Genomic DNA, 16,295 nt, shown 5'->3' on the forward strand with positions numbered 1-16,295 from the left:
CTGCATACAGATTTCTCAAGAGGCAGGTCAGGTGGTCTGGTATTCCCATCTCTTTCAGAATTTTCCAGTTTGTTGTGATCCACACAGTTAAAGGCTTTGGCGTAGTCAATAAAGCAGAAATAGATGTTTTTCTGGAACTCTCTTGCTTTTTCGATGATACAGCGGATGTTGGCAATTTGATCTCTGGTTCCTCTGCCTTTTCTAAATCCAGCTTGAACATCTGGAAGTTCATGGTCCAAGTACTGTTGGAGCCTGGCTTGGAGAATTTTGAGCATTACTTAACTAGCGTGTGAGATGAGTGCAATTGTGCATAGTTTGAGCATTCTTTGGCATTGCCTTTCTTTGGGATTGGAATGAAAACTGACCTTTTCCAGTCCTGTGGCCACTGCTGAGTTTTCCAAATTTGCTGGCATATTGAGTGCAGCACTTTCACAGCATCATCTTTCAGGATTTGAAATAGCTCCACTGGAATGCCATCACCTCCACTAGCTTTGTTCGTAGTGATGCTTCCTAAGTCTCACTTGACTTCGCATTCCAGGATGTCTGGCTCTAGGTGAGTGATCACACCATCGTGGTTATCTGGATCATGAAGATCCTTTCTGTATAGTTCTTCTGTGTATTCTTGCCACGTCTTCTTAATATCTTCTGCTTCTGTTAGGTCCATACCATTTCTGTCCTTTATCAAGCCCATCTTTGCATGAGATGTTCCCTTGGTATCTCTAATTTTCTTGAAGAGATCTCTAGTCTTTCCCATTCTATTGTTTTCCTATATTTCTTTGCATTGATCACTGAGGAAGGCTTTCTTATCTCTCCTTGCTATTCTTTGGAGATTTGCATTCAAATGAGTATGTCTTTCCTTTTCTCCTTGGCTTTTCGCTTCTCTTCTTTTCACAGCTATTTATTTGTAAGGCCTCCCCAGACAGTCATTTTGCTTTTTTGCATTTCTTTTTCTTGGGGATGGTCTTGATCCCTGTCTCCTGTACAATGTCACGAACCTCCATGCACAGTTCTTCAGGCACTCTATCAGATCTAATCTCTTGAATCTATTTCTCACTTCCACTGTATAATCGTTAAGGATTTGATTTATGTCACACCTGAATGGCCTAGTGGTTTTCCCTACTTTCTTCAATTTAAGTCTGAATTTGGCAATAAGGAGTTCTTGATCTGAGCCAGAATCAGCTCCCAGTCTTGTTTTTGCTGACTGTAAAGAGCTTCTCCATTTTTGGCTGCAAAGAATATAATCAATCTGATTTCAGTATTGACCATCTGGTGAGTCCATGTGTAGTCTTCTCTTGTGTTGTTGGAGGAGGGTGTTTGCTATGACCAGTGCATTCTCTTGGCAAAACTCTATTAGCCTTTGCCCTGCCTCATTCTGTACTCCAAGGCCAAATTTGCCTGTTACTCCAGGTATCTCTTGACTTCCTACTTTTGCATTCCAGTCCCCTATAATGAAAAGGACATCTTTTTTGGGTGTTAGTTCTAGAAGGTCCTGCAGGTCTTCATAGAACTGTTCAGCTTCTTCAATGTTACTGGTCAGGGCATAGACTTGAAGTACTGTGCTACTGAATGGTTTGCCTTTGAAACGAACAGAAATCATTCTGTCATTTTTGAGACTGTATCCAAGTACTGCATTTCGAACTCTCTTATTGACTATGATGTCCTTGCACCACAGCAAAGAGTAGCCCCCGCTTGCTGCAACTAGAGAAAGTCCACACACAGCAGCAAAGATCCAGTCAGCCAAAAATAAATAAGTAAATAAAAATTTTTTAAAAATTGAGCACCTGTGAAACTGGCATCTAACCCAACACAGCTTATTTCTAAGAACTTCCTCACAGAGTCTTCTCCCCTGTCCCACCCCCTGCCTGCCTCTCAGAGGGGACCACTAGCCTGGATTTGTGTTTTCAATTTCCTTGCTCTTTTTTTCTTTTAATGATCACAGATGTCTTTAGTTTCACTTTACTGGCTTCTGAAATGTATAAAAGAAGCATGAAAATACTTTGTTTTCTGAGACTGGCTTGTTTATTAATAATTTCATTGTTACAGAAATTTCAAACCCACAAAACAAACTAAAATAACGTGGATCTCTATGCACCCATCAACCACCTTCAGCCATTAAGAAGATTCTTCCATAGCTGCTTCATCACTCATGTTTTCCTTTCTCTTTTCCTGTGAATCTTAGTCATCTTATCATTTCATCCAAGCCCTTCCTACTGCTGATATAAATTGGCAGAGCATGTGTTAAAGAGCCACCTTGTTATATTAGGAGACATAAATTTGTAAATGTGACTTGAATAAAGACTACAATTCAGATGTTAAAAAATTTTACATTTAATCACTTGTACATTCTTTAATACTCATTTCTAAAAGCTGTTGACATTTCCTAGCATAACCATATTACCATTATCACACCTAACAAAATCAACAAGCACCATGTAATACCAGTAACCTACTAATTCCACTTAACATATTTTACTAGGATTCATCAAGGGTGTTGCACTGACTATAAAATGTTCTATTTACCCATTCTCTTATTGTTGGCCATTGACTCACTTCCAGTTTTCAGTCATTATGAATAGAATGGATGTGAATATTCTAGCATGTGTCTCTTGGCACAAATGTGCTAAATATGCTTTGTTAAATACCTAAAAGTGAAATTCCTGGGGAAGTTATGCAGTGTTTAAAACCTGAATTCTCCGGTTTTCATGCTAACCAGTAGTATATTAGAAATTCCATGGATCTACAACCTTTCTAGTACTTGAATGTCTATACTGGGTTGTAAAGTAAAATTCAGGTTTTTTTTTTTTTTTTACTGTGGTGACATTCAGAAAAGTTTGAAGAACTTTGGGCTAAAGAGTCAAATAGGTATATTTTGTTACAAAAAGCCTATCATTCCTCATTTTCCTCCCCTTCCCCTGCCTTGCATTCACTTTTGTTAATTTTGGTATTTATCTTCATAACTCTAAGTAATATGCTTATAATGCCACTTCTTAATTTTTGTGTGCTTAGTCACTCAGTCGTGTCTGACTCTTTGTGACCCCATGGACTGTAGCCCATCAGGCTCCTCTGTCCATGGGGATTCTCCACAAGAACACTGGAGTGGGTTGCCATGCCCTCCTCCAGGAGATCTTCCCAACCCAGGGATCAAACCTAGGTCTCTCACATTGCAGGCAGATTCTTTACCATCTGAGCCACTAGGGAAGCCCATGAATACTGGAGTGGGTAGCCCATCCTTTCCCAGGGGATCTTCCAGTCCCAGGAATCAAACCTGAGTCTCCTGCATTGCAGACAGATTCTTAATTTTTAGGCAGTATTTATTGGGTCTTTCTGGGGCTTCCCTGGTGGCTCAGGTGGTAAAGAATCTGCCTGAAATGCAGGAGATGTGGGTTCAGTCCCTGAGTTGGGAAGGTCCCCTGGAGAAGGGCATGGCAACCCATTCCAGTATTCTTGCCTGGAGAATCCCATGGACAGAGGAGCCTGGTGGGCTACAGTCCATGGGGTTGCAAAGAGTTGGACATGACTGAGCAACTCACACTTTAACTTTCATTGGGTCTTTCTACATTGGGAGATGATTTTTCATCACTTTCTCTTTCTTACATCTTCATGATACACGTGTACTCAGTCACTCAGTTTTGTCTGACTCTTTGATCCCATGCACTGTTGGCTGCCAGGCTCCTCCGTCCATGAAATTCTCCAGGCAAGAATACTGGAGTGGGTAGCTATTCCTTTCTCCAGAGGATCTTCCTGACCCAGGGATAGAACCCGAGTCTCCTGTATCATAGGTGGATTCTTTACCTCTGTGCCACCTGGGAAACCATCCCAATATAGTTAAATCTTTACTAAAAAAAATTTTTTTTTAATCTATTTGGTTGCCCTGTGCTGGCATGTGGGATCTTAGTTCCCCAACCTGGGATGAAACCTGGGCCTGCTGCATTGGGAGCACTGAGGAACCACTGGACCATCAGGGAAATCCCATTGTCTTTAGTTTTTTATTAAATCAATATTCTGGCTTTATATTATGATGACTATGTATATGCTATTCATGGCCAAGTTATCTAATGTATTTTGATTTCTTTTTCTCTCTTGTATAACGTTTTGTTTTCTCGGTAATAGATTCTTTTCTTTTCTTTGGTTCCGTTAGAGGTTATACCTAATCCAGTCACCAGCCTCTGCCAGGTGTCTAAAAATCTCCTCTAGGCACATCCAGACACTCTAGGGGTTCCAACCAGTGTGTATCTGTCCATCTTATCTCCTATCATACTCTGTGGCCCCACTCCCCGAGGCCATCACCCCACCCTCTTCCTGGTGTGGCAACCACACTGATTTCTTTGTTTTTCGGTTTTGAGCTTGCTCTTCAAGCTGCAGCAGCTTGGTTTTCACACGCCTCATGCCTCTGCAATGGCCTTATTGTCTTTGTGTTGCTAAATCTAATGGACATTCTTCTGTTTCCATCTCTGTGTCTCAGCAGCATTTCACGTGGCAGACAGCTGGCTTCCTTGAAGCGGTTTCCTCATTCTTGCTTACCATCTGCCTCTGCCTTGGCTTTTGTTCTCCCTGAAGCAGATCGTGAGACAAGGGCTTCTAGTATAAGGAGGGAGGTACAGGGATCACTGATGGAAGGGTGGGGAGGAAAGGTGGCCAATAAAGAGTGTATTTTAAATTTTAATTTAATTTTACTTTACTTTTAATTATATTTTTAATTTCTATTTTTGTTTTGTTCACGCTCTGAGCAGAATCTTAGTTCCCCAACCTGGGATAGAACCCTGGCCCCCTTCATTGAAAGTATGGAGTTCTAACCACTGGACCACCAGAGAATTTCCATTTTATTTTGATTAACTTCATTTTGTTTATTGATGTACATTTGATTTACAATATTTTATTCATTTCAGATGTATGACATAGACATTCAACATTTTTATAGATTATACTCCATTTATAGTCATTATAAAATATTATTTTATTGGCTATTTTCCCTGTGTGCTTACAACATGTCCTTGTGGTTTATTTACTTTATACATAGTAGTTTATATAATTTATACTGCTTTCTCCCCTATCCCCTACTTTGCCCCTTCCCCCTTTCCTCTCCCCAGTGGTAACCACTAGTTTATTCTCCATATCTGTTGTTGTAGAATCTGGAGTTGCAAAACACTCCTTGGAGGACACTCCAGACAGTGGAGTACAGTTTATCATGCTAGCAGGTCCAAGGAGAATTGGTTCCCAGCAGGACCCCGATGATTTTGGAGGACTTTATACCCTCTGCTGCATGCCTGGTTACATGTTAGTAATTAGTTTTACAACACGCAGGTGTGGAAGAATTAACAATTACAACATTCAGGTGCTGGCGAAATTGTTAGTCTAACTGACTGAGACAACCTAACCTGTACTTTGATAGTTAACAGGGTTCAGGCAGAGTTCATGTTCTTTGTTAAGGGGTTTAAGATGAGGTTCTTGCCCTCCTCCCAGCGGCTCCAACACTGAGTCTATTTCTATTTTTTTCCATGATTTTGTTTTATTTTTTAGATTCCAGAAAGGGTGTGTTTTTTTCATTTCCCCCCAGTTTTATTGAGGTATAATTGATAAATAAAAATTGTGTATGTTTATATGTACATGTGATGTTTTGATATATGTATACACTTGATGAAAGTGAAAGAGGAGAGTGAAAAAGTTGGCTTAAAGCTCAGCATTCAGAAAACTAAGATCATGGCGTCTGGTCCCATCACTTCATGGGAAATAGATGGGGAAACAGTGGAAACAGTGTCAGACTTTATTTTTGGGGGCTCCAAAATCGCTGCAGATGGTGATTGCAGCCATGAAATTAAAAGACGCTTACTCCTTGGAGGGAAAGTTATGACAAACCTAGATAGCATATTCAAAAGCAGAGACATTACTTTGCCAACAAAGGTCCCTCTAGTCAAGGCTATGGATTTTCCAGTGGTCATGTATGGATGTGAGAGTTGGACTGTGAAGAAAGCTGAGCCCCGAAGAATTGATGGGTATGGGGGAGAATGGTTACGTGTATTTGTGTGGCTGAGTCCCTTCGCTGTTCACCTGAAACTATCACAACATTGTTAATCGTCTGTACCCCAATACAAAATGCTTTTGATGTTAAAAAAGATTTTTTCTTTTTATTTTAATTGGAGGCTAATTACTTTGCAATATTGTAGTGGTTTTTGCCATACATAAAAAGGATTTTTTTAAAAAAGTAAAAAAATAAAGAAATGACACAAAATCGCTGGATCCTTAATAATGCCACTAAGCTGCTGCATACCTGGCTTTGGAGACCCCCTCTGCTTTTGTTCTGTGTGGCAACTCACTCCAGTATTCTTGCCTGAAAAATGTCCTTTGGAGAGAGGAGACTGGTGGGCTGCAGGTCATCGGGTCTCAAAGAGTTGGACACAATTGAGTGACTGTGCAGGATATGTTGACTATTGCTTGAGTTAGAATCTCTCTTAATCTGTACCCCAAAGCATTCTAACAGATATAAGCTCTGCTGTAAAACTTGGTACATAACTTCTGGGTGTCTCAGTTTCTTCATCTACAAGATGGGGATAATAATAACTTCTTCATAGGATTTCTATTAAGACTGGATAGTTAACACATCCAAAGCACTTAGAACTGTGCCTGGCACAGAGTAAATACTCACATAATGTCAATTGCTGTTCTGGTTTTATTATTATTACTTTAAAATATAATATGTTATATTGTGTGTTTACTATTTGTTCTGTTTTTCCATTTTTCAGTTTTCAAAATTAGGCATTTTTTAATTGTTTTTTAAAATATTTTCTACTTTTTACCTTAATGTAGCATGATCAGAGAATATGGCAGTATCACTTGTATCACTTCTGCCTTTTTTTTTTTTTTTTTTTTTTTGACCATGCTGCACAGCTTGTAGGATCTTAGTTCCCTAACTAGGGATTGAAGCCAGGCTGGGGCAATAAAAACGCTGAGTCTTAACCATTGACTGGATCACCAGGGAACTCCCCATTTCTGCCCTTGTGTGGCATAAAATTGGAATGTTTTTTTCAAAATGTGATTTAGTGCTTAATAAAACTATATCCTATTTCTGAAAGTTAATCCTCCATATATATCTGTTGTTGCTGCCTTATTAGTTGTCTTGTTTCAGATTCATCACTTAAATCTTATATTTAGACCTCAATCTGAGTTTGTTTTCCATTTCTACTTTCTAAACGTTGTCAAGATCCACCTTTCCATCCTATGTTCTAACTGGACATGATTCCAACATTTTCTCAAATTCCAGTTTGCTACTAGACTCAGTGTTTTACTTCTGAGATGTTTCTACCTCCCGAATAAGCTTCATTATCCAAGGTTCTGGAAAAAGACCCCCAGCCCCTGGCTTTTCTATCCCCACTGGTGGGCCCCCCTTCCAATCCCACTTCCTCTTGCTCTGTCTGTGAGCAGGAAGTGTCTGAAACCAGATGTTCCTCTTTTGTAGGTGCTATCAGGATCCTGCCTCCTTCCCTCCCCTGACCGTGGCCCTGACACTCAGCTTTTGACCACGCGATTGCTCCAGTTTGCTGTTGCAATGGCTCTTACACTTTTCTATCTGCAGAGTAATTATTTGAGAGTCAAAACCACTATGGAGCCACCTGCTATAGTTTACCCAGGCTTCTTTGGCACATTTATGACCAGGAAAAGGAGTTTTCGGTATGAACTAAGGTGCTAGGCGCTAGACCCATCCTGCAATAATATCTTCAGTTCGTCTCTCCACTATTTCCTTCTTTCTACCCTTTGTTACCCCAGACCAGTGGAAGTCTTGCCCAGAGCTGAAGTTTCTGTTACTTACTTATTCAATCTGATTTGCTTAACTCTTTTAATGTGGCACGTACCATGCTCAGTCCTGGGAATATACATTTGTATAATTCAAGATTATTGCCTTCACACGTTTATAGATCTAGGGGACAAACTAGTGGTTACCAGTGGGGAGGAGGAGAGGGGCAATATAGGGGTAGGAGAGTGGGAGGTACAAACTACTGTGTAAGATAGGCTACAGAGAGGAATTGTACAACATGGTGAATTGAGCCAATATTTTATTATGGCTGTAAATGGAGTGTAACCTTTAAAAATTTTATAAAAAATAAAAACTTTTAAAAATGCCTTCAATAAACAATAGTGGGAGAAATAACCTCTTAAACACTTAATGAGATCCCAGAGTGACAACTATTTTTATTTTTTTTTAATTTCTGGATGTCTATATTCTTTTTTTAAAAATTATTTGTTTGTTTATGGCTGCACTGGGTCTTCCTTGCTGTGTGCAGGCTTTCTCTAGTTGCAGAGAGTAGGGGTTACTCTGATTACGGTGCTCAGGCTTCTTACTGTGGTGGCTTCTCACATTGCAGAGCACAGCCTCTAGGGCCCGTGGGTTCAGTAGTTGCGGCACACTGGCTTAGCTGTCCCATGGCATGTGAAATCTCCCCAGACCAGGCAGCGAACCTGTGTCCCCTGCATTGGCAGGTGGGTTCTTAACCACTGGACCACCAGGGAGGTCTGAGAACTGTTAATAGAGCTGTGTAAGAGAGTCTGGGTCTGAGTAAAAAATCAGGGTAGGCTTCTCAGAAGCTCGAGTTGGCTCTTGGAGAGCAAATAGGAGTTCCTAAGGATGACAAAAAGCGGAAGAAAGGCATTCGAGACGTGTTCAGTGGTAAGTTGAACTAGTTATATAAAGCAGCATAACAAATGACCCCAGACATAGTGGCTTAAAATAACAGTAATCATTGCTGATGGAAATGCCAAATGGTGCAGTAACTTTTTAAGACAGTTTGGTATTTCTTACAAAACCAAGCATACTCTTACTGAATGAATCCAGCAACCCTGCTCCTTGGTATTTACCCAAAGGAGTTGAAAACTTATGTCAACACAAAACCCTGCACATGGATATTTATAGTAGCTTTATTCATAACTGCCAAAATCTGAATGCAACCAAGATATTTTTCAGGAGATGGGTGGATAAACTGTACATCCAGACAATGGGATATTATTCAGGGCTAAAAGAAACGAGTTATCAAATCATGAAAAGACACGAAGAAGCCTTGAATTCATATGTTTCAGGGAAAGAAATCAATCTGAAAGGGCTTCATACATATGATTCCAACTTTATGACTTTTTGGGAGGGGTAAAACTATAGAGACAGTAAAAATATCGCTGGTAGAGCTGGTTGATGATGGCGGAGGCTTTGCAAACACAGGGCTAGGAGATGTATGGGAAATCTTCATATCTTTCTCTCAATTTTGCTGTAAACTTAAAACTGCTCTAAAAAAATAAGACTTGGAAATTCCCTGGCAGTCCAGTACTTCTGACTCAGAGTTTTCACCCTGGTGGCCCAGGTAAATCCCTGATAGGGGAACTAAGGTCCTGCAAGCTGTGTGGTGTGGCCAAAATAGAAAAACCAAAACACCCAAACTTTATTAACCTCCACTCCCCCCACTGCCGCAACAAAAATTGTTCCTTATCTCCCCTGATTTCTGTGGATCAGGAAATTAGGGATGGCAGGAGCAGTTCCGACTCAGTCTCTCTCTTGAGGTTTTGGTCTGATGATGTCAGCCAGGGCTGTAGTCCTTTGAAGGCTTGACTGGCATTGGAGAACCTGCTTCCAAAGTCACTCATTCCCTCTGAGGGTGAGTCAGTCCTGGCTGTTGATGGATGGCCCCAGTTCCTCTCCATCAGGGTCTCTCTACAGTATAGTTTGAGTGTCCTCATAGCCTGGTGGATGGCTTCCTCCAGCCTCCACAGAGAGAGTCATTCAAGGGAGCAAGACCGAAGCTGAAATGCCTTGAGGATCACATACATTCACTTCTGCTGTGTTCTATTGGTCACCCAGGTCAGCTGTGATTCTGCATGGAAGGAGGACTACTGAAGGGTATGAATATCAGGATAGAAAGATTGTTAGCAGCCATCTTGCGTGTTGGCTACCATATAGGGCACACTAAGAGTAATGGATATATTGTGCTTGGGTTATAAATGATTAGAAATGGATCCAAAAGCTTTTTATGGACTTACTTGTCTGGGTCTATGACTTTGGCTTTAACTGTTGGTAGGAGAAATTACTGAAAGGTTTTAAAGAAGGCACCAAGAGGGTTGGACTGTCTCTTCTTGGCCATATTGGACTGCAGGAGCTCCCCAATATGTCCAAAAAAGCCCCCTGATGGTCTCTGCTTTTTTGCTTGGGCTGTTTTATACCTCATGTAGATCCACATAGTGTTTCAGCTTTGTCTTTGACTGCCTTGCAGAAACTGTCCATGTCATATATCTGCCTGGATATGCTTCCACTTTGTAAAACTTAAAAATCTCTGTATCAGTTAGGGTACTTTTGGTTGCAAATGAAAAATTCAACTCCAAATGACTGAATGAAAATAGTTCATTGACTCATGCAACTGGAAAGTCCAGAGGTAGAGAGGATTTCAGGTGAGGTTTGATCCAAAGTTTCATATTTTCAAGAGGGATCTGGCTCCATTTCTGTGATGTGTTGATTCATCCTCAGGTGGATTTTTAAAAAATAATAGTAAAAATGGCTGCAGTGGTTCCAAGTTTTACATTACGCTGGAAAGAGGGAAAACACCTTTTTCCTCAGATCCGCTTTGATTGCTCTGGCTTAGATCACATTCCCATACTCAAGCCAATCATTGATGTCAAGGGTCTGGAATACTCAAATTCTTAGTTTAGTTCACATGCTTCACCTTTGGACCTGGAGGTAAAGTCAGTTGTCCCCAAATAACACAGTCCTTCAAACAGGAATTAAAACTTACTGAGAAGAAGGAAATAGGACGCCAGGGAGGAAACCACAAGTGTTCAACACGAAATCAAATTGTGATGTCGTTTATCCAAACATTATTTACTAAGCCCCAGTCAAAGGTAATATTGGGCCCTGGGACAGAGCCATGAATTGGACACAATCCCAACCATGTGTATCTTCAGAACTTGGAATAGCATTTGGCACATACTGGACATCAAAAGGAGAAGGGGACAACACACGATGAGATGGTCGGATGGCATCACCAACTCAATGGACATGAGTTTGAGCAAGCTCTGGGAGTTGGTGATGGACAGGGAAGCCTGGCGTGCTGCAGTCCATGGGGTCGCAAAGAGTCAGACATGACTGAGCGACTGAACTGAACTATTTGTTAAATGAATAGTGTGGGGGAAGATAGATGTGTATGTAATTCATCATCTCCTGTAAGGTCTATTTCTTGGTCTAGGGACTTTGAGAGGCTGGGGCTATGATCTATTCTCTTCTTCCTTCTATTTTTCCTTCTTTGGATTGTAGCTCCTCCAGGGGGAGAGACTGGGAGGAAGAATTAGAGAGATGTCAGAGAGTTTCTCACGCGCCTGGCTGCTTATTTGTGGTTGGAGGTGCCCCTAATCTCACTCATGTGCAGGATGGGTTCATCTCTTGCTTATGGTCCTCAGGATCTGAGGTTCAAGGTATTCCTGGAGGTGATATTTAGCTTTACCACGGCCCCCTTCTCTGCTGAGGAGCCCCTTGGAGGCAGTAGTGTCTGTCTTGCTTGGCCTCTCCAGGCCTGTTTTCTAACCCTTGTGCTTCATTTGGAACCATGAAGCCCCCATTTCTTCCTGTTTCCTGATCTTATTTAAGCCAGACAAAACTTTTCTAGAGGAAAGCTCTTATATTGATACATGCAGCCTTTATTCAAACACCAAGGCTTGTAAAGTGCTGAATAAGGGGGGGCCCTGAAGCTGGATGTGACAATAATGATACAGCATCAGGTCAAGGGTCAGGCAAGGATTTGACGAACTGGAGATGTTTCATATGAGGATGCTTAGTGTAATGGTAATGATAGTGTGGTGACTCATTGGTAAAGAATCAGTCTGCCCGTGCAGGAGATGTGCATTCAACCCCTGGGTCGGGAAGATCCCCTGGAGAAGGAAATAACCTGCTCCAGTATTCTTGCCTGGAGAACCCCATGGACAGAGGAGCCTGGCGGGCAACGGTCCATGGGGTCGCAAAAGAGTTGGACTTGAGTTTGTGACTGACAACAACAGCGATAAAGTGGCAGAGAGAGCTAGTTGTCTCCTAGTATCTGTCTTTCTGTTTTTCCTTTACTAATTCAATTCCAAATTTTAGCCAAGTGAAGTCGCTCAGTCGTGTCCGACTCTTTGCGACCTGTGGACTCTAGCCCATCCAGCTCCTCCATCCATGGGATTCTCCAGGCAAGAATACTGGAATGGGTTGCCATTTCTTTCTCCAAGCATGTGGCTAAATCACACAGAATGCAGACTGTATTTCTCAGCCTTCTTTGTCACTGTGTATTGCCATGTTTTTGAGTTTTGCCCAATGAAACGGGAAGGGAAACGTCATGTGCAACTTTTGGGTCATACCCTTAAAGAGTCACACCACATCCTCCATTTTTCCTGCCAGCTGAGGGAAGACATGGTGGTGGGCCATCTTCGATGGAGTGGATGAGGACAGTAACTTGGGATAACACAGCAACTTGCTAGATGGAGCCTAAGTCTCCAACACTGTGGGGCCTCTCTATCTCCCTGGACTGTCAGCGGGACAGTCTGACTTCAGTCTCTGAGGTTTGGGGTCTAATTAAAGCAGTTGAGGGGCTTCCTTGGTGGGTCAGATGGTAAAGAATCAGCTTGCAATGCGGGAGACCTAGGTTGGGATCCCTGGGTTGGGAAGATCCCCTGAAAGGGGGCATGCAACTCACTTCAGTAGACTTGCCTGGAGAATGCCATGAACAGAGGAATCTGGTGGCTACAGTCCATGGGGTTGCAGAGTCGGACATGACTGAGCAACTAGGCACAGCACAGAGCAGTACCATATATCAGTCACATCCTACACGCCATGCACTGTGCGAAGCTTTTCACGTACATTATTTAGCTTAATCTTAAAAAAATTTTTTTTGGGGTTGTTCTTGTTAAGCAGTGCATTAGTTAGGGCATTTGGGGTAAAAATAACAGAAACAGACTCTGGCTAACAAGTAGAGAGTGGAATTTCCTTCAAGGAAATAGAGTGGCTTAAAGAATGTAAGAGAGGGCTGAAAGACAGACTCAGAGGACAGAAATCATGACTTTGGAGGTCCTGACAAGAGAGAAATAAAGCAAATGTTAGTTTTCTACCCTTGCATCATTGTGCTCCGAATTCAAATTAAGAGTAGACTTGACCTAACTTTGGGCAAGAGGCTACCCATTTAGTTAAGGAAGGGTAAGGCACTTTGGGGGCTTCCCAGGTAGCTCTGACAGTAAAGAATCTGTCCACAATGTGGGAGACCCGGGTTCGACCCCTTGGTTGGGAAGATCCCCTGAAGAAGGGAATGGCAACCCATTCCAGTATTCTTGCCTGGAGAATCCCATGGACAGAGGAGCCTGGAGGGCTACAGTCCATGGGGTTGCGAAGAGTTGGACATGACTGAGCAACTAGCACTTGGGAAGTTTCCACGTGCCTAAGCCCATGTATGGGCTTCCCTTGTAGCTCAGTCGGTAAAGAATTTGCCTGCAGTGCAGGAGACCCGGGTTTGATCCCTGGGTTGGGAAGATCCCCTGGAGAAGGAAATGGCAACCCACTCCAGTATTCTTGCCTGGAAAACCTCATGGACAGAGGAACCTGGTGGATTGCAGTCCATGTGGTCGCAAAGAGTTGGGCACGACTGAGTGACTAACACACATAACATACAAGCCCATGTGTGAGTGCTCTGGGGCCCACGAGTCACTACTACTGAGTCCCTGGGCAGCAACTACTGAAGCCCATGTGCCTAGAGCCCATGCTCCACAACAAGAGAAGCCGCTGCAATGAGAAGCCCATGAATGGCATCTAGAGAAGGCCGGCACACAGCAACAGAGACCCAATGCAACCAAAACTTAAAAAAAATAATAATTAAAAAAATGTCCTATAGAGCTTGGAATGAACATACACACAATACTATATATAAGATAGGTAACCAATAAGGTGCTTTCCTTGTGGCTCAGCTGGTAAAGAATCTGCCTACAATATGGGAGACCTGGGTTCAATCCCTGGGTTGGGAAGATCCCCTGGAGAAGGGAAAGGCTACCCACTCCAGTATTCTGGCCAGGAGAATTCCATGGCCTCTTTAGTCCATGGGCTCGCAAAGAGTTGGACACGACTGAATGACTTACTTTCACTTTCTTTCTACCAACAAGGACCTACTGTATAGCATAGCAAACTCTACTCTGTTCTTTGATAACCTATATGAGAAAAGAATCTAAAAATAATAAATATATATACATGCTTACTGAATCACTTTGCTGTACATATGAAACTAACACAGCATTGTAAATCAACTATACTCTACTAAAATATTAAAAATAAAGTCCTCTAAACCTACATGAAACATTTGTGCCAAGATGTTATATGACAAAAACATGAAATGTAACCAAACCTATCCTATCATGACAAACTTGTAAACAGTATCTGTGCAGAAAAGCTGATATATTATGGTGCTGGGACTTTGCGTTGTTTTTTCTCATTTTCTTTAATATTGTCACCATACTGTTTGCATAGTTCATACAACTTGGAGAAAGAAATACAATTATAGTGGCTTCCTAGGTGTTGTTCTTTGGGGTTGAACAGTCAGGTATCTTGGGACATAGCTGATGTGATCATGCTCCAGAAAAGACCTGTCCTGGGACTGCCCTTGTGGTCCAGTGGTTAAGAATCCACCTGACAATGGAGGGGATGCAAGTTTGATCCCTGGTCTGGGAATTAATATCCAATATGCCAGGGAGTAATTAAGCCAGCACATTGCAACTAAAGCCCCTGCGTGCCACAGCTAAAGATCCTGCATGATGCAAGGAAGATCCTTCTTGCTGCAATTAAGACCTGAGGCAGCCAAATAAATAAATATTAAAAAAAAAAAAAAGACCTGTCCTTTAGGGTTGGGGAAGTCTTTGCCCTCTGACATTTGCCTCCACTTCCTTCACCTCTGGAAGCCAAAGAAGCCTCACAACCAGAGTTCCTGGTTCTTCTCCAGTGACCGAAGCACAACTTCCTTTCTGACCAATTTCAAGAACTAGTAGTTTTCACCTCTGTTTGCTCAGGTCAGGTTCTGAGCCACTTCTGCTTTCAAGGATGAAAAGGGTGGAGGAAGTATTCCAGGGACTGTGGCAGTGAACATCTGTCCCTGCCCTGCGACTGACCTTTGGCCAACTATGCTCTCAGTGTGATTTTGGTGGAAATGCTCAAGACTCTCATCAAGCCTATGGTAAGAATTTTTCTCAGAATCTGCCAGACATTTGGCTTCCTGCTTGGACAACTGAGAGAGCAGCTGGAAAATTCCAGAACTGGGCTTTGAACTGGGCAATAGGCAACTCTGTGGCCAATATACCCTTTACGTGTCATTGGGGCCATGACAGCTATATCATGATAAACCTAAGACCCAGCAGGTAGAATAATTACAGCTTATATTGACTAAATTTTCACTAGGTGCACATTGACATCTATTATCTTATTTAATCATCACAACATCCCCAAGGGGTGAGTACCATTATTACCATCATTTCCCAGTTGAGTGAGGACAATGGGGTCCAGAGAATAACTTGCTCAAGGTCGCAGGCTTATAGACCTAGAATTTAACTCCCCAGACTAGCCCCAGACATCAAAGGCTCAACCAACTTGTTGAAGATGATGTTCAAGTGGAACTTTCCTTGGCAGTTCAGTGTAATGGAAAAAAAAATATTCTTTTTTTTTAAAACCTTTTCGTAATTCCCATCTCTGTGAGGTTGCCATCTATTCTTTTTAAAAAAATTTACATTTAGTTATTTGCCCGCACTGGGTCTCAGTTGCAGCACATGGGATCTTTAGCTGCAGCATGCCAACTCTTGGTTGTGGCATGAGGGATCTAGTTCCCTGACCAGGGATTGAAACTGGGCCCCAATGGAGCACGGGCTCTTAGCCGCTGGATGGATCTCCAGGAAAGTCCCCCCACCAAACACAATATTCTGTTGTTGGTTCTTGCCAGAACCTTCTTGGGAGGGTAGATCCTGTGAGGCCAGTTCCTTTGAATGTGGTATGTCAGGTAAATTGGAGGGGTTTTGACAGAGATAAATCATCTGAGTAGGTGAGGGAAGAGAGATTTGGAGAGACTAGTCTGAGAAGTTGTGTTGGGAAGGGAAGAGCCACGATCTTGGGTGCTTTGTGAGGCAATGGGAGATGGAGACCCTGCTATCTTCATTCTCTTGGATGCAAAGCCAGAAAAGCTTGGGAGACGAAACACGGCAAAGAGGATTTGTAAAGTTGAGTATAGAGAGTCATGTGATACCAAACCCACTTGTTTGAAAGAGAATGGAGTGAGTCATGCAGATAT

This window comes from Capra hircus, chromosome 25, assembly GCF_001704415.2.
Source record: "Capra hircus breed San Clemente chromosome 25, ASM170441v1, whole genome shotgun sequence".
In the NCBI taxonomy this organism is placed as follows: domain Eukaryota; kingdom Metazoa; phylum Chordata; class Mammalia; order Artiodactyla; family Bovidae; genus Capra; species Capra hircus.